The sequence below is a fragment of the Pseudomyrmex gracilis genome, unplaced genomic scaffold, assembly GCF_002006095.1.
Source record: "Pseudomyrmex gracilis isolate BER0280 unplaced genomic scaffold, ASM200609v1 scaffold_67, whole genome shotgun sequence".
Classification (NCBI taxonomy): domain Eukaryota; kingdom Metazoa; phylum Arthropoda; class Insecta; order Hymenoptera; family Formicidae; genus Pseudomyrmex; species Pseudomyrmex gracilis.
In genome coordinates, this window is record NW_018020651.1 from 444,084 (window position 1) to 466,741 (window position 22,658).

The following is a 22,658-nucleotide window of genomic DNA, read 5'->3' on the forward strand; positions in this document are numbered from 1 at the left end:
GACGTCAATAACCCAAAATAAATACCCTTTTGTACCGTATTTCCGGGTGCTCCCGGCGCTCCCAACCGCTGCTCCACCTGAAACCACGCGCTCCCGTTTCGTGGCTAGACGCGTGTCGGTCACGTCTTCGAGCTGATCCAAAGACCGAGGTCAAACAGGAATTAATGTTTTCGATATCAAAGACGAAAAATCTAAAGATATAAAATTGACTAATTATCGTAAAACTTAATTATTTGAAAAGAAAGTAAAGAGCGTGTAAATTAAATTGTTTTTAAGTAAAAAAAAGCGACCATTGTTATTTTCCTTGCTAGATAAAAATACGATCCGTACGTGAAAATTGTATATTAGCTTTATCCACTTTCGCTAGTTTCTTTGTAAAACGATGTTTTAGCGATTAACATTCATCGTACGCCGGTCGTCTTATCGCACGTACGCGCGCTAGAAAGTAAAAGAAGAAAGAATTGTGTCTGGCCTCTGATGGAAAGCCGCCGTCGGCATCGCGCCACGCGTCTCGCGAAACAAAGATCGTCGCGACGAGATCTCTCGCTTCGACGACGACACGAAATCCGCAATAAAGAACACCTGGTCCCGCGGGTGGCTTCGTGCGAGGGTCGTCCTTTCCTGGTAGACGCGTGTCCACGCATCGTCACACCTGCTTACGCAAAGCCTCGTCTGCGTATGCCGCTATGCTGTATCCTTCCAAGTCTTCGTGCTTGTTCCCCCTTCCGCTTCTCTCTTCTCCGATACGTTTCTTCGTGTCCGTCGCTGCGCGTCGTCTTGTCGCCACGTACTTACCTCGTCACGGACCAAATCTCCCGACGTTCTGCGAGAGAAATCACAAAGGTGTGAGAGCACGCTGAGAACGCGGCTTAAACGCGTCGCATGGACACGTCTGGATAAAATGTTACGCCAAGCCGCAGAAATTGGAATTTTTATATTTCCTTTTCGTCTCTCTCTCTCTCTCTCTCTCTCTCTCTCTCTCTTTCTCTTTCTCTTTCTCTTTCTTTCTCTTTTTATACTGTTTCTGTTTTTCATTATCGTAGCGATCTCAATCAAGAAAAGAACTATAGCAAACATAAGACAGAGATAGCAAGAGAATGTTAGCGCGGAACACATTACTTCTTCGTGTTTTTAAAGTGGAAGAAGCGCATAAAATATAATCCGATATACATCACAAGATGGGTGCTAAATACATTTACTTGGAGCTTCGTCCTTCTAATTGATCTTAATCGCTCTTCCAAGTGCACGCCAGATTCCTAAGCTCTAAGAGAATTTTGTTTTACACTAGAAATTCTAGAGTTCCAAGAGTAAGATCCCCGTACTGGAGTATTCCAAGAGTAAGATCTGAACTTACTGAGTTTGTGTCGATGTCGCTGTTCGATTTCCACGCGTTTCGTCCTAGACAAACTAGCGTTTGGACCGAATCTATCGGAATCGGGATGGAAGGATATTGGCTCGCTGCGGGGGTGAATCGTATCGCCCTTCTACCGGCTACCGGACCCCCGAATTTCGGTCCCACGCACCTGGGTACCCCGGCAAGAACCGCGACGGGGAACTTTTGTCATGGTAATACCCCGCCGCTACCCTTCCACATCGCCTCGTCCCGCGCACCACCAAGACCACCTCTCGAACCCCGCCAACTCTCCCTTACTCACCGCCGACCTATTCCCGTTGTGCTGAACGACCAGGTGTTCGATCCTTGTGCCTGGAGGAGTTCCTCGAGACCCTCCTGTCATCCGATCAGGGAAGGAAGGATTTCTCCTGATCCACAACTCTCTGACGGCGAAATGGGAGCCTCAACAAAAAGGGAGGACCGGCAGAAGAGTTGGCTCGCGCCCATATAGATGGCGCATTAACCTCTCAAGAGCTTGCTCATATGTTTGCACCTTCTGGTAACGCTTGTCATGCTCTTTATTAATCATTCGAATGCCTAACTCAGGAAGGCAAAAGTTTTTTTGAAATTTTTCTTTTCGCACTTCAAAGATGCCGCGAACTAGATAAGATTACTTTCTGTAATATTGAGTTGTTTTTTCTTTTCCAAATAATATACGAAGTAATGTTTTATTTTCTTCTTAACACTTAACTATTCTTACATATTTTTGAAACAATGTTGTAAGTACGACATTCAGGAATGCCGTAGAATTAAAAAACAGGACTGGAAGCTCTGTTCTCTAACAATTGAATAAGCTCGTGAGACGATGAAACAGAATACTTAAACAGATGCGAGCAAAAACACAAGATGTTCGTGTGCGTGATTTTTTATTAAATACTAAAAAATTAGACATTTCTATCTTTTCGTTTGAATCTTTATTAATATATAAACAAATGTTATATCAATATAACAAATGTTATATCTTATATATTTTGTTTACAAAAATATATAAAATTTATTGTTCTCTAATTTCAAAATTGTTTCAATATCATCGCAACGTGAATCGGCGATGACAAGATATTTAATACACGACCGTCCGTTATTAAAACTCAATCGAAAAGTGTGAAAGACGCCGCCGGTGTCGTGCTGTATCGCATATCCGGGATCACAAGGTCGATATCGACGTACGCAATGTCGGCGACGCGTTATCTCGCCGTGAGGAACGCGCAACCTGTTGAGGGGTCGATGAGGACTGGTACATACGTGAAATCTCGGCGACACAACCCGTGACAAGCGCGAGCTGTGTCGCGAAAAGCGTAACGGCAGTTTCCTGCGCGTCGATCTGTCGATACCTTTTCAACTCTTCGATTGGTAAGCAGCGTCACGCTGCCAACCCCTTTTCCGCTATCTAACTGCGTCTTCTGCCACGTGTCAAGGCGCATCTGTATCGTTATCGATCGCTGTCGTCACCGAAATGGAGATACTTGCTATTACGAATCGCACTGTTTTCTTACTTCCATGAAAAGCTGCGATTGCACGATCGTTTGTATGCATTGAAATGATTTTGTATATTTTGTTTTATTTAGAAGAAAACCCTACTTGTTCAATATTTAAAAAACAATTAATTTTTATTTGCAAGAAAGAAAACTTAAAAGTTTTTTATAAATTCTAGAATAAAGATAACATTTTCTCTAGAATATCCAAAACAAAATATTGTACAAACAATAACTTCTTCTCAGTTTTCTCTATGTATAATTTCAAATCGACCCTTTTTAGGCTGCGATTTGTTCGTCGACTCAATCACGACAGTTTGATTAAATTGAAGCAGACAACCCTTTCGACCCTTCGACGTTTTGCTTTGCCCCACCCGCGCGATTCTTTCACTTTCGCTTCGCATTTGAATTCTTATCGCACGCAATCCGGATCTTCGCTTGTTACAATTATTCACCCTTTTTGCGAGAAAGAAGCAGACCTAACACGACGCAATGGGACGAATATTCGGGGATCTCGTCTACGTTCAATTTGTTGGAATAATAGCTCGTATTAGACAAAAATTGTGTCGGAAGAATGAGGGTACGCAGAAGTCTGTTAAAAGCCTTATGGGCTTTTAACGCTGTTGTTTGAAGAAAACTTAAGTAAAAAAAAAACAAAGATGACAACAGAGTGGTTCATTTTAAAATAATTGTTTTACATAACGCTCTGTTACATTATATATATATATATATATATTTCTAATACGGTACATGTGTATACAACTCTAAATGAAAGTTTTCAACTTCAAAATTGCCTTGTTTCTTGGATCTTAGTGGTTGCCGCGTTGGTCATCTATGATGCGGAACATCGATCTTCGTATTTATACACCCGGCATCTGTGGGAAACGGGCAGTCTTTAGGTGGAGTTAGCTGTAGGGCAGAGAGAAGGCAGGCGTCGCGGTAGCAGAGTTGGCTCCTGCTGGCTCCTAATTGGGAGACCGGCAACTAACTCTCTTAATTACCGCCTCCACTTCCTCGCCTCTCCTCCGTCGGTCTCCACTTCCCGCGGCACCATCTCGTCCTCGTTCGTCTGTCTCCACCTCCACAGCTACCGTACCTTTCTGCTCTCCTTCCGCCCTTCCTCTCCGTTCGTCCTTGCGTTCCCTCTTTCGTTTCGTTTCTCGCCCTCTTTTCAGATTCAGGCCTGAAAGCCCTGAGAAAAGTTCCGTCGACTTAATTACACGGAATAATCCTCGGGGGTGCGAAGCCTGCCTTGCCTGCCTTGCCTGCCTGCTCGCTTGCTTGCTTGCCCCGAGAGTTCCGCGTCTACTTGCGCATTAAGAAATTTCCCGAAGCGTCGCGAAAGCTTCTTTTTTCAGCTTGACTAATTCCGCCGCTTTTTCCAGCATCGCATTCTATCCGCGACACTTCTCTTATAACTTCACGCGAAAACATCGGTTTCGATTTTTGCGGGTCGTTTTTTTTTGTTTGTGATAATTTTTGTAAAGACATACACGCGCGCGTAAAGAATCACAAGAGCGAAATGATTTTTGGAAGAAGTAGACGAGTACAATTTTGTTTTTCAATCGCGATTATTCTCGCGCGCTATCCGGATAGACTCACGCGAGACGCATGAATTTTTTACCGTCAAAAGTCGCAAAGTTCTCGTTATTCGATATTGTCGCGGAAAAAAACAAAATGAGAGGTGGGATGTACGAACGGGAGCGCGACGGGATGCGACGTCTCTGTGTTATGTAATCCGTGAAAAAAATCTACAGATGCCATCGACGTCTTCATTGGCGTTTCTACCAGCGGGGGGTGTCGACCGATTTTACTTTGAGTCCGAGAACAGCGATCGTAGAATTTGTATTTCTACTGTCAGAAAGAAAAAAGATCGTTTCATGATATATTTTTTTTCTCGTGTCAGACACGTGTAGGAGCACCATTGGATGACACTGCTCGCACAAAACATGTGAATATATCCAAAATATATATAAAAGTTTCCGTGAAACTGTTTCAAACTGAAGGTGTCCAATAATTTGTGATATGAAATTTTTTTTAAAAGGAATCGCAAACAAAACAAATCACCAAAGCTACAAATATGAAAAAATATTATTAAAAAGAGAAACCTAAAAACACTAATTTAAAAAATGTATATAAAAGATATTAAAAAAGAATATACGCGCGTGAAAACACACATCTAGGATATTACCTACCATATTTTCTCGACAAATATGTAGGTAAAGTGCAAACTATCTTTAGCGCATCACTCTTTTTCTCTCTCGCTCTCTCTCTCTCTCTTTTGAATTTTGATCGATACAAGCAAGAGTCTCTTCTATCTTCTCTCTAGGAGCTCTCTGCTATTTTATCTTTTTCCTCTCTCGATGTCTCTCTCTCTTTCTCTCTATCTCCATCTCACTCCCAACTCCTGCCAGAAATCGACAATAGGCAGCAGTAGTTCTCATTTGATTAATAACCCGCCCACAATGAGCAGTCCCAGTGGCTCTCAGTTGATTAACGATCTCCGGAGAGCGTCACAATGCCGTTCCGCGATCTATAGCGGATTACCGGACAACCTCGTGATCTAGTCCGCTCGGGGAATCCCAATGCGTCAAAATCGATACTACACAAGAAATCGTTTCGGTCGTTCCGAGGCAATTTGTAAACTTGTCGTAGTTCAAATTGCATACATGGTAATAAATCGGGTTTTGTAACAATGTAAGATGTATCGTGTAAAAATTAAAGATGTGGAAGTTGCGATAACGCTAAACGCGTAAAGAACGGTTGCGAGAGAGGATTAGTTTTAATATGAATTATATATCGGAGATAGAAAAGAGTTTATATAGTCCTATTTTCCCATAGTGATTTGGATATCTCACGAATGATCAGGTCGGACATGACAGCAAAGCCTTGCAAGAGTCGCGTTAGCTTTTATACGTCTATTATTAGGGGCGTCAGCAGTAAGATCATCTCTCTGGGTCGTAAACGTGTTAGCGAAGAATGCCACTTTCGTTTAAGCGGGCTACATAACAAAACCGTGGCAGATGGATAGCAATGGTGCGTGTGCCGGGGCTCGGATTTTAGGCAAACGAGGCAGTTACAGGCGTTTGCATAATTTAATATGCTGCAAACGAGTTCTCGCTACCTGTGTTTATGCAGCAATAAAATCTGAAAGGATCAGGTGCTTTGTCCTGGACCGCGCAGCGTTTTGTGCTTGACGTCGTTGACCCTGTCTTCCTCGCCATTACCAGCCGCGGGCGAGGCGCGCGCAACAAAGAGATCAGCTGTCAGATAAACAGCCAAGAGAAAATTTGTGTTGCCAATAAAGGCGGCGACGCGCATGTCCCGTTTCTTCGCGAGCGAGCGGCGAAGAACGAGAAAGACGGACAAAGAGAGTAAATTGTACGCAAGATAATCCGTGCGAAAAAAAAAAGCGATATCGCTGTGAAAAGTCATCACGGCGCGTCTTGAAAATTTTGAAGCGAATCAGCACCGCGCGTGCGTTTCGCGCAATCTTCTCGCGCGACTATTTTTCGTGAAAAACGAAAAAAGTTCATTTGGTTCGAAACGCGACGCACAGACAATAAAACGCACAGGTTTTAATCTCTAACAAAAATATTTGTCGATCTCTTCACGGGTGCAAGAATCCCGGTACTTTATAGACACACTCGTGGACTATCGCCTCGTACAGAGAGACGAATCTCGCCCCTTTTCTCCGCGACCTAAGATGGCCGAGCGTATCCTATGTCGTGGGAACCTTTTTGCCAACTGGAGCACGGCGGGTCTGTCGAGGGCTCGTCGGAATCCGAGCAGGTAGCTTCGTGTGCGTAGGGTAGTCTTAGGCTTGTGAGAAAAATCGTTTGGCTCGTCGTCGGTAGATTTGCGATGGCGTCTCCTCCATTCACAGATTTGCTGCGAGAATTATAAATCACACCGCTTCTCGATATTCCGTCGCACTTGTCAATGGAAATACACGTAAAAAAATTTATATTGTTTAACATATAAAATCAATATTTTGTAATTTGTCATTATTTGTTTGTTCGATATTATATTTTTTATCGCGTACTATATTTTAATCCTTCTCAAATTTTGGTGTAATTGGAAATAAGTGATAAATGGAAGTGTTTTTCTCTTTAAAAAAGAGTAAAAGAATATTTTATATTTTTGAAACCAGAAAAGTTGTTTAACGATACGATTTTATATAGCGGTCCCTACGTGGGACACACTGTTTTATAAAGCCAAGCGCGGAATAAGCAAAATAAAACACCTGCATTCCGGTGAATCGTAATGCATTGAACGCCAATGCGTTCTTAAAGTCTCGCGGGACGGTACGTGACAAGCATTTAACACAGTGCGATTTCTCGTTAATACCACGGCAGAAAAATAAAGGAACAATAAGAATCAAGGTATCGAGAGGCTGCCGCGCGAACGATATGCGATAATCCCCTCGATAGATATAACGTGGTTGGCAGTGTTGAATTTCCGAGGGAAATATCGCTGGCAATTCCGTGTGAGCTAGACAATAAATTGGTTTCGCGCGTCGGGACAATCGTTACGACAATTAGCAGCGCCGTCACTAATTTCGACTAATTAACGCGAGTGGAGAAAAGTCCCGAAACATACTGGTATCGCGCGAATATCGATGCGCCGCTAGTGACATTGCTCGTTAAAACGTCGACGCGGACGGCTGCGTCAATTTAATGGCTTCTAATTACTAGGTGCATCGTTTATTGTGAAAAGAATTCGCTTTTGACGAAACGCGCGGATTTGGTTTTGTATTTTTTCTTTACACGCAATTATTTTATTATTTTCACTTGCGCGTGTATTACACGTACGAATATTGGTGAGTTTCTAAATATAATGAGAAAAATTGGGTCTCGCGACGCGAAGGAACTAGAGGAAAATACCTTAATTGATATTCAGAGATAATAGAACAGCATAATGACGTGTGGAAATATTTGATCGAAATTGAATATCGGCGACGAGAAATTATACGATGTTCGGGGAATGACCGGAGGAATCGGTTTTGCGTACACAATCACGTTAATAAATACCACAGAGGCTGCTGTGCGCTAATTAATGCAGATGCACGCGTGATTATGTAGAATTTGCGTTATGCGACGTATTCATGGTAATACTAATGCGGCTCGTTTCTATATTTTGACTGATGAAAGAAAACGGCTAATATCACGGCAATAGATTCGTTTGCAATTACGCTCCACGTGGTTGTCTTTGTGAGTTGATTAAATTACGCACCCAGGCTATTGCAATTTATGCAAATGACAATTATGCCGGATATAATTTCTCGTCAAGGAAGTCGCTATCTTGTACCTTAAAAAATATGTACGTAATGTGTTAAAAAAAAAAACTTTGCGCTAATATATATATGTATAATTTTATACACACACACACGCACACACACATATACACTTGCGCATATATTATTTCAGAAGAGAATGTTTCATAAAATTTGTGATAATTTAATTCAACAAAACATTGAGAAAACTAATTTAATGAGATTAAATGAAGAGACGTTCACGCGCCATTATTGAGAATAAGTGGACGATCGGCCGATCTGACAGGTACAGTCGGAAATCGGCAGCGACGTCGAGAATTTCCGGCGTGGGGACGAGATGGTGGTAAAAGAACAAAATAATAAACAGAAGTCGAAGAAGCGGTGAGAAAAGGAAAAGGAATATAGACGAAATGCAAATGTACCCGGCGCGATGGGTGCGCGCTAGGGTGGCGGCATCGGTTGCAGCGGGGGGAGGGAAAAGGGCGATGTAGGGGGAGGAGGAAGAGGAATGCTTAAATTTCCGATATTTTAACCGCGCGGCTTACTCGTGCAACAAGTCCTTTCTCCTCGGTTGCCTCTGAAAGCGCGCGCCTAAGTAATTTCGGTTACGCCATCATCCGGCTCGCGGCTTCCACGCGCGCACCATCGCCGCCGGCTCTTCGGCTCATTCCCGCATTTCTGCGACTTCTTTCTTTTTTTTTTTTTTTTTCGCAAATCTTTAACCACCGCATACGTACTTTCGCGTAACTACTCCTCGACGCGTATCTCGAATGCGCTGCGCATCGAAGATTTATATAATATTTCTCTCTCAAACTTGAAAATTAATGATATCTATATTTTATTGTATTTTAAGACAAATTTTGTTTTCTTTTTCATTTCTTAATTACAAATTTTGCTGATCTCAAGATTGCACAAGACGCTCTCGTAATTTGCTATAAACATGAGGTTCGCGCGACGAAGAGAGGAAAAACGACGAAGAGGTTAGTGCGAGGCGCGAACTTCTCAACAGCGCATTCTACTGAGTGGGAATGTCGTGGACTTCGTTTTTTTTTTTTTTTTCTTTTTTTTTCCGTCGAGCACCTTCTTTTCTTCCCCGTCGCGCCGTAAACTCGTGCACTTCGTCGGATGGATTCGTCGCGGCTGCATTAGCGAAATAACTTGCCGCGCCGCGACGCGCCGGACACGTATTCACTTCGCGGTTCTCTCTCGAACGATCTTTTCTTCGTCCGGACGTGACTGGCCCTGCGAGTTTCGACGCGCGCGCCTTCCTCACGAGCAAATTTGGAGTAGGATACGTTTCACTCCTTTTGATGCGTGACTTGACGTATCAACGCGCCAACATGAATATCCGAACCGTAATTAGTTCTTTCTGTAAAGAGGAATGATATGTGACAATATTACAATAAAATATGCTAATGCGGCAGAACTATTTTTTTGAAATAACAATCCGCAAGTAAATTAAAACTTGCATTATTGATGCGCGTTTTAATCAATTATATACGAAAAACAATATTGGCAATCTACGATCGATTTCTCCGTCCTCAACGTAGCTTGACACACTGATCGATCTCGAGCGATCTTTGAGACGCCGTTTGGTAAAGCGATCAAGTATGCCGACCAAAATCTGCAACAGCGATGGCAAACGTTTGCTGTTGCCAATCAAGCTCACATAATACCGCCTCGCCGGTGCGGCCAAACAGCCTATGGGGATTTCATGGTGCGCCGTGGCGCGCACGCGTATGTTTAAGTGTATACGTACGGCGCGATACAAATCCATACAAAGTGTTCGGCGTGTGCCCGCGTCGCGCGTCTGGCGGTCGGCGCCGATACGCGGGCACACGTAGGTATATACGTAGGTCCAATATTTTGCCAGGGTCCGGCCGCGTTTGGCGTTCGGTCGATATACCGCGCCGCAGATTGGATTTGAAGTTTATAGGGCGGAAATTCTTCGGGGACCGGCCTACCCCCGGGATGAAGCTGCGCAAACTTTGCGCGCGCGAGGCGGTGAAAATGACCGGGTCGAAATGAAATTACGCGCCGTCAATCGTGTCGTTTGTTTTATGAAATCACTTTGCAGCTCGAAATTAATCTGCTTTATCAAATTAATTATCGAATTCTAATTAGTCGATTTATCACGAAAACATGTTTTCTCATATTAGCACTGAAACTTCGCGTTGTGTTGTGTTTGTTTTTCGTGCTCGGATTTTAGCGGTCAGAAATGTTCTCTAAGAATCTTATAAAATATACGGTCAAACACTCTTTCATCTTAAAATGCGTAATAATATGTTACGCCATTTTCAACGTCCGTGTAACGCGGCTCACGCAACGTGTTATACGTTAGACGTTTTTAATTGATGCACACTTTAAGTATCACTTTAATTTACGCGTGGTTACGATCTCGAGCGGCGGCGACGCGGCCGAGCAGTTTGACGAGCGGTTTTTTTTTTAATAAGTGCGACGGCGTTAGAGACCGTTAATATTTCACCCAATTATTCGACGCTTAGGCCGGGAATCCCGTCTTCGGCACGTCAAGGACTCCGAACCGGACCGTCGTAAGAAAAAGCAAAGGTGAAACAAGTAAAAAAAAAAAATAAAAAATAAAAAAAAATGAAGAATGAAAAAAATGAGAAGAGACGCGATGACGACGAACCACCTCCTCTCTCTCTCTCTCTCTCTCTCTCTCTCTCTCTCTCAGCGAGAGGCGGGGGCGACGAATTAGAGATGCAGAGCCACGTTCGCGGTCATCGGGGATATTAAGCCGAATCCCTTAGCTTGATGGATGAAACGGGAGTTACGTTAGTATCCAGTATCCGGCGGTGTCCGTGCCCGTGCATCATCAATAACTCTCCTGACTCTTTCACCTTGGCCTCTCTTCTCGTCTCGTCTCTCATCCCGCCTTGTCTTGCTTCGCCTCGTTCTCGCGCGTGTGTTCCTCCCGGCGAAGAGCCGTGACTTCATTCCTCCCGTCCTTCGCCGATGAAAACACCGTCGGTGTTCGCCGAACGTATAAAAATCCGCGAGACTCAAGATATGTGCATGACTTTTTCGAAAAAAAAAAAAGAACATTTCTAGTATTTATGTTGTGATATTTTACAGATATTTATTTTTGTCTCGATTAACCTCTCCGATTTTGTGCTTGATTATGGTGAATGTTTACGAAAAACATCATTGATTATATCAACGCTCCGAATAATCTACATATATATATATATATATATACATATGTGTGTATAGAATTTTCTGCGCATCTCTATATTACGGAAGAAAATTCGGCGAACTGATTGAAAAATTGACGGAAATAAAATAGCGCGGGAAAAGGTGCAAACGAACGGTCTCGTTTCGTGGTGTTCTCCGGGATGAGAACGGGCGTATGTGCACAGCCGGTATAATTACGGATCGTATGTATCAGACACGCAATCAAGAATGAATTATCGCGGAACCACGCCTCCTGCCAGCGCTCAACCGGGCACAACAATGCCGGCGCATCACGAGCAGTGACCCGACTGTCGATGATGTGTGCTAATAGTCCCCCGTGGCTTTCGCTTACAGTATCCAGGTCCCGTGACACGCTTTTTTTTTCTCCTCATGGATTTACACTTTCTGGCGTGTGTGTTACCAGAGGATCCTCGCGAAAACTCGTCAACGTCGAACGGAGAATCGACGCGCGTGCGGTCAGTGTTTCGACGTTCAATGAAAACTTTGCGCGCTTCCGGCGGTGCGCTCTTTGTGTGAAAGTTTTAAGGTACTTAACAATGATAACAACAACAATAATCATTATAATCATATTGTTATTAGCTCTCTTGCATACTTCATGACGACGATATTAATTCGTTGCTTGATTAAATTTGCACTGGCGCGACATAATGTGCTTTTATTTAGTATTAGCTTGTTTTAATATCCATAATTTAATTTATTAATGTATCATGATTTAATAAAGCCACTTTATAATGCATTGAATACCTTGAATTTTGCACGTCGAGTACGTGGCCATACCTACGGATTTGACGTAGGTAACGAAAACGGTCAAAACGAACGCTTTATACGCGTCACAAAATGTAATCTCATTTAAGCGTGTTTGGTTGCCACGATGTAAAACAAATGTGAATAGGATTTGTTTCCGTCTTCAACGTGCGCAGCTATATGCAGGCGGTATGCGTTGTACATTTCTCCTGAAAATATATTATTTTATTAGATCGCTCTTAATTTTATACAACAATTGTTTTGTCAGAAAAGATGTGTATTTTACGAAAATGGAAGTTTTATGTTTTTCCGTTGGAAATTAGTTTGTGCGTGTATATATATATATATATATATATATATATATATATATATGCGTCTTGTTTATAGATTTAATGGCTAATGTGTGTGTATGTGTATGCAAATCGTGTGTGTTGTATAGAAAATGATAAATTTTCATATTCTTGGGCATTTCTAATCCTTTACTTCTTTGTTATCGTGGGATATTTGCGCTATAGATTAAGAGGAATAATATAAATATAATAATAATAATAATAGCAATAATTAATAATTGATAATAATAATAAATAATAATAACATCAATTCCATGGTAGCCAGGATAGAACTCGAATAATCAATTTCGCTCGTCTTCTTTCGTTCATTCCGCCACCGCTCTGGTCGCAGCTTTTTTCCCCATCATCTGGAACGTTGCCGGATGACCCTGGCGGTCTCGACCCATAAAAGCCGAAATAACTCTCGGACCCCCTTCGACTCGATGGCGGACAATATCGAAGAAGAGGAAGAAGATCGGGGCGGTCGGGGGGAGGGGTTTGTGTGTCGGCTAACGTAGAAAAGCCGAAGAGGGTGGCGGTGAGCTCCTGTAATAAATTCGCAATTTCCTTATTACGGGTAATGCTCCGGTCGGTGGGTGCGCTCGCATAAATATCCCGAGTTCCGGTGATCCCGTGACTTCCGGTCAGCCGCAATGACTTACGCCGGGTCGCCGCGAACGAAGAAGGGCGAGGGTGAAGAAGAGCAGGAGAGAGGAGGAAGAGGAACAGCTAGGTCGCCGGCCAACGAGCCAACCATTCACCCCCGACCGGCTCCCGCGTCGGGCTAACGTTCCGTGTACTCGTTCGCGAAAGAGGGCGACGCTCGCGATGGAATTTGTCCCCCGGCCTCGGTTCCGCCCTCGGATGACCACTGATAAATTTAGTAGACTTCTCTCTTTCTGGCGTAGCGCGGTCTCTTCTGTCGCGCTCACTCGCATCCGGTTGTGCGCGCGCGCTCCTCAACCCCCCCGTGCGCGACTATCCCGTTCTTCACCTCTTTTTCCCCTTTCGCGTCTCGTTCTCGCCATTTTGTCGAAACAGCACGGTCGACTCCGAACGAATTTGTTGGATTTGAATATCGTTGGTGGATATTCGCGAACGAAAACACACATCACACGCTGTTCTATATGAAGATAACAGAAGAAGGACATGACAAGTCACATTTTCGAGCGATTTTTAATTTCGAATTGTACGTGTACTTCTTTGTTTTATAAAAACGCTTGTTATATCTCGAAATCTATCAAGAATTCCCTTCTCTCGCTTTGGATAATTAAAATACTCTACTTTAACTCATAAAATAACATCAAAGACAAAATCGAAAAGAATGGATTTATCAAGTTCTTCTCTTGTGGTCTTCATATGTTTTTATAAAAATTTGATCTAACAATTTTTCGATTAACCAAACGTATGTATATTAAATAATTTCTGATTCAAGAGAAAAAAAGTCTTCAGCTGCATCAGATTATTATCTGAGATAACAGTAACCGATAATCAAAGAACACAGAATATTTTATTTGGTCAAAACCGTGTCGATTATAAACGCGCGAGCCGGCGCGGTGGCCATAAAATTATTCCAAACGGCTCGGTGAGCGCGCCGCGCGTTTTCCATAAAACACAAATATACATCGTACGTAGCGCGTTTCCCTTGAAACACCAACCAAGATACCGAAATTCTGCCGCAATCTGTTTCGTTTATCGCCACCGTGCGCGTCCGTCCGCTCACGAGATCGAGGGGGGATCGTTTTACCCCCGAGAAACATAGTGCTTTCCGGCTTTTCGCTGCTAAGTATCCGGCGAAATGATTTTTTTTTCTCTCTCCACGCTGAGCCGTGCCGGAGACGACATCGAAGGAAACGGGTATCACGCTCCAATAAAACAAGCAATATCGCGGTGTTCCGAGCGCGCGGAGGGAGGTCCTCCTGCGCCGAGGTTATCCTGCCGCCTAGGGTTCACGGGAGACGACGATTCGCGCGCGCGCGCGAAAGAGAGAGAGAGAGAGAGCGGCGTATATTGCTCTCGGATCATCGCGCCTGCATCGCATTAACAGGGATGATATCACCCTTTTGCACACCCACGTGGACGCGCGCGTGCGCACGTATTCTTCTTTGTACAATACGGGCCAAGCGATGACGTACGGAACACACTACGCGGCAGACTTCCGTTCAATGGGTTCCCTTTGTGTCGCCGTCGAAATGCGGACTTTAAAAAGGCTGCATTCCGAAAAGGTGAAATAAGTCGGGACATCCGGATGCCGCGTTATTATATCGCGCGATTAGTATTCCAGATTCGCGCGCGAACGTCATTTCGTTATTTCCAACTGATTGCGCAAAGTTTGCGCAAGTGCCTGTCGACAATCTGACAATATAACTGGCTATTAAAGATATTAAAAGTCTTACAAAATTGAATATTGTTTTCTTTTATTATGTGAAAACGAATGTAAATGTTGAAAAATTGAAGTAAGCACGTTGGTGGCTATTTTTATTTAAATTGAATTCAAATGCTCTAAAACTTGTTTATCATCAGAGTCAAAGTTAAGATGAAAAAGAACGCAGCTGAACGCTTCAGTATTTTTTTTTTTTTTTTTTTTTTTTTGACAACAAACGAATGGAATGTAAAATTGAAAAATCTGGGAAAACCAATGATGGGACGATTGACGAAACTTATCAGTGACCACGCGAACTGAATATCGTTTGAACCAGCCGGAACGTGTTGTCGCGATGCGTCTCATTAAAGGACCCTGTCGTGCAATCGATCTATACGGGTTCCGCGAAGCGATAAATGTCCCCGACACACAAGGACAATCGCGCTGACGTACCACGAGCATTGATACCTTCGGAGGGGGAGGGAGGTGAGCTTGGTTGCCAGGAAGGAAGGAAGGCAGGGCTAGAGAGCGACGTGGCGGGTGCAACGATAAAGGCCCGATCACGCGTGTAACGCGCGGATTATTAATCGCGGAATAATTTGACGCCCCGGCGACAGAGCCGGCGACGCGTCCTTCCCTCCCTCGTTACCTCCTTCGTCTCTCTATCCTTCTTCGTCGACCTTCCGCATCGACTGATGCGCCGAGTTATCGGCCTCGCAGATTAGCGCTAATGTGTCTTCCCATAGTTCATAATGTCGAAACGGCGAGAGAAAGACAGTGAGACACAGAACACCGTTCTCGGCGCGGTCGTCGATTTAGTGCGTCGTAAACTCCGCGAAGCGACCCCTTGGCAAAGCAGTTCGTTGTTCTCAACCTTCCACATCACAATTGGACGGATAAATATTCGATAGTTCACACTGTGTGCACTAAAGCGCTCTAGTTTTATGCGGTTATTAAGTTCTTTTTTAATTCCTTAAACAATCAGCAATGGACTCGCGCGTACCTGACAATTTTGTGGAAGAGATCAGAGAAATTAACGAGTGATTGCTAAATGGAGTTTTAGCACAGAATTATTTTTTTAGCGTTGTTTTGGCATTAGAATTTCAGCAATTGGTGCCAAATTCTTAAAAATTCTCCTTGGTCGTTCGGTGAAGCGACATTTTCAAGTGTTCGAATTCGCTAGGATTACCTGTGTGAAAGCGAGTTATGTTTAGCGGACGTATGATATATAATCACACCTTTAGAGAAAAGGTGAACTTCGTTTCTCTCTAGTCATTCGTCGAAGCGCGTTGAGAAACTCGGAAAAGGGAAAAGGTGTGGACGAAATGGAAACCGGGGAATCCCGATAAGCGTGAGCGAACGAACGAGCAAGTAAGCGAGCGAGCGGAGTAGCTTATGTTTAATGGAAGCTTTCTCTCATCGTCGTCTTTCCGCATCTTCTTCCCGCTTCTCTCTCTTTCTCTTTCTCTCTATCTGTCTATCTATCTATCTATCTCTCTCTTTCTTTCTCGCGTTCCCGCGAGGCGTTGTTGGTGGCAACGACGTTGACGCGAGATGGTGGTGGTTGTAGCGGTGGACATGTCATTTATCTTTCACCCTACTACCAGCCGTTGCCCGCGTGTCCGTGCTCTCTCTCTCTCTCTCTCTCTCTCTCTCTCTCTCTCTCTCTCTCTCTNCTCTCTCTCTCTCTCTCTTACTTTCTCTCTCTCTCTCTTCCCTCTCCCATCTTCTCGCAGCAACCTCACCATGTGGCGCCATCTTGGGCACTCCCACTCTCTTTCTCTCTTTGTTCCTCTTTCCTTCTTTCGGTCTGTCGTCGTCTTGATCGTGAGGAAACCCGGTCTCACCTCCCCTTCTCTTTATTCCCTTCCGCTGTTTCTCTTTGTTTCTCCTATTTTTTACCTTCTTCCTCGGCGCTTTCACGTCTCGCTCTTATCAGCGCACTTTCTTCTCTCTCATTTTTCTTTTTTTCTATTTTTTTTCTTCCATTCTTTCTCTCTTCTGCTTTAACCACGTGTCTAGAATATTCTGGCAATTATTTCACCACTTCGCGTTCTGTTTATTATTCACTCTGAAATTTAATGTGTTCACATCCTCATTTATCTTATTTTTCACTTGTTCTCTTTATCCATTATCCTTACCGTTTTGGCATCAACTGACGCGCGAATCCGATTATGGGAATTATTATGTTTGCTGAAATTTTATTAGTTTTTGTTCTTTATAATTCAAGTGATTTGGTTGAATTATATCAATTATTCCAAGATATTTGTTATTTGCAAGTTTGTTATCGCTGATTTGAATCGAAAATCTATTTTGCATTTTTTCGTAATTTAATATCATTTTTCTTCTCCGTACAAGAGAGATTCGCAAAATCACAAAGTGACATTGCGATGAACTAGAGCGCTCCGACCGATAGTTTCTTTGACTATAATAGTGATGAATAAAACGAACACAACTTTCCGAGAAGATAGGCATCATAGTCTTTATTCGCCTATCATATTGTTAACACCAGCGTAATTACCTTTTTCAAAGTATCAAACTTTCATAGTTGGGGGGAAGATCAGTAAGAGAGCCCCGTCGACTGGACGCGCTTGCTTCAATGTACAATTATAAGGTGTCTTTTTTTTTCTTTTTTTTCTTTTTTTTTTTTTAATCGGCTTCGAACACAAGGTTAATTACGAGCGCGGGCACAGAGAGAAAGGGAGAGGGAGCACTACGAATTTCGAATTACTCGTGGATAGGCTTTGTTCTTCGCTTTGCCATTGTGTCGCGCTCCTCCCATACCCCCATCGGCGCCAGTTCTATCGTCTCTCTGATAACCCCGACGGTGGTGGCCAAAAACTGTTCGCTATGGCAAAACGAACTTCCGGGTATCATTGTCAATCGCATGCAATACGCGGCTTTTTACTCGCGGATGTTACACTCGTGTCAGCAGACGTCTGAAGTGGAACAAATGACAATCGTTGTGATTGTAAAATAGATCGAGTTCGCCGATCGTTATCACAATGGGTCTCTTTATCTTACAAGTACTCTTTTCCTTTTCCTTTTCTCCGAAATCCGTACTGTACTTCGTTTCGCGGAGATCGAAATAATTGCGACGATAAACAACGCAAGTGTCACGTTCAATTTCGACTCTTTTGAAGACGCAATTGTCCGTACAAGTTCAACACAGAAGACGGGGCCTGTTGTATCAACAGTATCTATTAGCGTTTTCGACCGGATTTAATCGCTTCCGGAGCGATTAATGACGTCACTTGGCGGCAAATCAAGCAATATGATTTGCCAAATTGGCGTCATTAAATCATTTAATCATCGCTGTGGGAGCGATTCACAAACACCGTGCCGATCGAAAATGCTACGAGGGTGACGAACTTATCACGGCAAACGGACGAGATAATTATCTGCGCCTTTGTCTGATCTAACGCAGCAACGGACTCGATATCAGAAGCAGACTTTGGCGAGTCTGTCGAGTTTTCTGAGTCCAAGCACGTAGCCCTGGGCCCTCTCTCGTGGAATATTAGTTGGTAGCGGATTCGAGCATAGGGTCGTAGCGCGCTCGCGAACGACAGACGTGCATACCGTATTAAGCCCGCGGGGACTTTGCACGTTACATGCACGACGCGTACCGAGCGCGCGTGATATACAGGGTGTATTGGAGACACTCGGGGCGCGATTTGTGTTCGAGAGCGTGATCGTCAGAAGAGAGAGCTATAGATAGATCTCATGAAATTGGTAGTTCTCGCGATACGAGCCACTTAGAGATTGACGGTTTCAACCGTCAGTTGAAATGTTTAGTTGCAAAGTAGATATATTTTTTTTTTTATCATATATCATGTGTTAGAATTTTCGAATCGACTGAACTTTAAAAAACAGTAAATTATCGGAGTGTTACGCGTTACAAATTAAATATACCTAAAATCACTAGCTCTCGGAAATTTTGACCAATTTTAAAATTAAATATTGGCGTTTACTGTGTCCCGCAAAATGCGTGATTTTTTTATACACTCTGTGTATACACGCGCAGGATGCATGTATGTATATAGGTGTGCGTTTTGACGGTAAAACGAGTGCAGAAGAGCGCTCAAGGGCGCAGAATTGTCCGCGTGACGCTTCCGCGTATCGGTACGCGCTTGGCAAATACTTCGGTATTCATGAATCCTGGTATTCGCCCACGGGATATGTACACTCGATTCTCGACGAGGTCCAGTCTGTTCCACAGGAAGCTCTGGACGTGTTTGTAATCTTTCGCGAAACGACTTGTTCTCGTGTGCGCGGAAAATGCGAAATATATACGTGTATAAATCACATATACAAAATATTTTTTTAAAAAAATTGACAAAACAAACATATTGTAAAAATCTATGGCTGTGTAGTTTTTTTTTTTTTTTTATACGAGAGAGAAATAGGATTTTAAACGTCCGGTTATTTCTCGTATTTTAACTGACGGTTGTATCTTTTTCCCCTCTCGACATGGCTGAGACAATTCCGCGGGAAATATGTAAAGCAAAACGTCGACGATTTGCTCCGCTCTCTTTCCTCGCGATGTCTCGCGACGTTCTCGTTGGGGTGTGACACATCCCAGGGATCCCCGGCAGCAGGAGAGACTTAGGTATATATCCACGTTGGATTTACGCGCGATATATTTGTTTTAAAGTCCCGGATTCTCCCGCATCCGCCGTCGCACCCCTTCGCCAGTGTGACTTCGCCGTTTTCGTCTCCGTCAGAGTTATACCCCCTTGTGCCGTTCCACCTCATCGTCGCACTGCCGCTTCTCTTCCCTCGCCTCATCTCGTGTATTTATGAGGGCGGGATGGCAGAAACGGGGGGAACACGCGCGCGGGAGTTATGGCCCGAATAAGTGCTCTCGACCTGGAACAGAGGTTCTCAGTGAAGGACGGAGGTGGCATTAGAATCTCACTAAAGAAAAAAAGAGAACTAGAAATGAGAAACGTCCTGAAGCACTATGAATGTAGGATTGCAAAGAAGTACACCAGGAGATGCATCCGTTCCGAGATGACGTCTTTATATTTTGTCCTCTGACATTTTTCGTTTCGAGAAAAAAATAGTACATGCATGGAACAAGTTGGAGACACAACTTTTCCAAGTGTTTTGAAAATTGTGTTGAACATCGCATTATCTTCATAATTCGATATATGTTCTAGAACGTTCGAGAAGAGAGTTGCTCGATCGTTTCGTCTCGGACGCGATATAATTTTGAGAACTCCGTGGCTCCGAATTCGATCATCCTATTTAATCTCCCAGTCCAATATTCGCCGGGTCGCGATAAGACTTCGCGATTGCCTTTGATGTCGATTGTCAGAGTACGAAGACCCGCCATTGTCGCGATTGTTGGGTGAAGCTCGCGCCGCGTCGTAGGGCGGAAAAGGCGTCGCTCCGGCGCAAGCGAGGCTTCGCGACAGTTTCGGCGTTCATTAAGCGCGAAGAGACACCGTCGCGCGAAACGAGGGGTGCCATTGAAAACCAACTTACACGAGTCCATGGCTTCGGTATGTCATTATTTCGAGCAACGCGAAACGCGGAAGAGCGGAAGAGCCGGGAGATTTATTGCGTTTCGCGTTGCAAGTTTCCTGCGAAGAATGTACGGCTGTAGAAAGTAGCTGGCGTCTCTCGCGCTCGCACGAGTGAACGAAGTAATATCGACGGTTGAATAGCTGCGAGCGGAAACGCCGCGATGTCGGAAGCGCGGTTTTTTGATGTTCGAACCAGGAAATACCCTCCCCTCTTTCCCGCAACGACAATTCCTGAAATTCGCCGCACGACAAAACGGGATCTAACAGCATACTTTCATAGCATTAAACGGAAGTAAATAAACGATAAACACCTATCGTGTGAGAGTAGTTTCCAGTCTATCTCTCTTCAAAACTTGAACGTGTGGCTAATGAAATATCAATATTATTTGCTATATGTTTCAATAAACGCGATCATTTTATAATTTAGCTTCGCGGGAAGAAGAAAAAACATCGGACTGTAAATTTCTCGAGAAATATAAAAGGAAAGCGCGCGCGATTGCTTCTGGAACGTCTTGAGAAATTACATAGGTTTCTATATAATCGCGTCGAAGAAATGTATACCTCAAAGAATATCTTTCTTGTTACAAAGTGAAGTCGCGGAGAGAAGAAAAATTAAGTAGAAGCGACGTTGCCGGTTGCATTGTTGCCACTGGCCAATTACCTTCTTTTTCCGCTTGCGCTCTTTCCTTATCACTCGAATTTTCTACCTAACCGTGGATAGAAGGTAAAAGGCGCTACAAGGAAAGGTAGGTGGAAGAGATCGCCAAGGGACAGGGAAATGGATGAGGAATAGAGTTCGCTCTCTTCGCCTCCCGTTTACTTGCCAGTACTTATTCGCTTTGCCCGTCGAGCGTCGTCTTCTCATTCAGCCAAAGTCTAATTAAAGTGCAGCTGCAAGTTAAATTAAAACACGATAATGTTGCTGAGAAAGATAGACAGAGAAAGAGAGAGAGAGAGAGAGAGAGAGAGAGAGAGAGAGAGCGTGAGAGTTTCCCATCGCCGCTTGCGTACCCTTTCCTCCTTCTTCTTTCCCCGGTGACCGAACTTAAGCAGTCGCGCTCCAATCGTCCCGCACCATTTGCGAACTTCTCGAAGGAGTTTGGCCGCGAGTTGTTAAACACCCGACTTAACTCTCGAGCGCACCGCTTGATCGCACGTGCGTCGCGTTCCTCTCGTGCAAGTGAGTACCTAATGTGATCTCGGGAGAAACTAATTTTAAGTGCAACATCCGCGGTATCGTAACAAACATATTGATTTTAAGTCCTGAAAGAAAAGTTTTTTTTTAGGAAAAAAGTTTTTTTATGTTTGAGAAATTAATATAAAAATTAACATTTTAACGTTTACTGAAAAATTTATTCGCCACTATATATCAAATCGCACTTCGTGTAAAAATTATTTGCTTATTAAATGTAAAAATTAACATTTTAACATTTATTGAAAATTCTACTTATTCATCAATAAATATTAAATCACACTTCTTGTAATCTACAGTACGAATTTATATGTACAAACGTATAAATTCCCCTGATGAGAGAACTGCTACACTACGTCGCTATTCACCTTAATGATAAAATCGTGTTCAACAACACGAGCACTTTTGCCTTTATGCCGGTATCAGGATATCGCGTTGAAATTCTTCTCGCCGTTTTAGATAGTTCGAATTTCTTTTCATCGATAAATTTGCGAGTTTGGTTGTAGGAACATCAAGCAGCTCGTGTATCAACGGTTGGGACAAGAAAAATCGTCGAAGGGTGCGACGCGGGGGAGGGAAGTAAATCGCTGGCAAGGTGGCAAGGAACGGGGTGCGTCGGAACTGGTGGCATTGTGGTCGGAGATAGAGATGGCTATCGGGCCGCGCCACGCGGTAATTGCCAGGAACTACGGGGGGAAATTAAAGCTGCCCCGGTCTTCCGGCGGTCCATTGTCGGGACTCGCGACACTGTTCCCGGTACCGTTCTATTTATCAGGAACGGCCGCCGAATAGAGGGTTTCGGCTAATAGGCTTCGTGTCACTGTGTCACCGGAATCGAAATGTTGCCGATGGTTCTCTGCTTTTTGATCAGCTTTTGTCTCTTTTGCGGTTGTGCGCAAATATTTACGCATTTTACAAAATATCCGATCACATAGCGGTCATATCGATGAATATGTAAGAGAATTTATATTATAGAAATATATCAAAGTGAATATTTTGGAAAAAGAATTTTGATTGACAATTTTATTATTTTTTTATTGACAATTTAAATATTTAGTTTAGTGATGAAGGCGTTACCGAACGGTTTGCGGGATTTTGAAGCAATTAAATAATAAATTTATTTTGTGTGTTTGAACAAACGTTT

The 22,658-nt window shown here is 43.5% G+C and overlaps 1 protein-coding gene across 1 annotated transcript in view; it reads left to right on the forward strand.

The window, feature by feature from the left end:
- LOC109854486 (transcription factor Sox-3-A-like) overlaps nt 1–22,658 on the forward strand; it is a 277,431-nt gene that overhangs the window by 83,811 nt on the left and 170,962 nt on the right. The gene's annotated exons all lie outside the window — the stretch shown is intronic.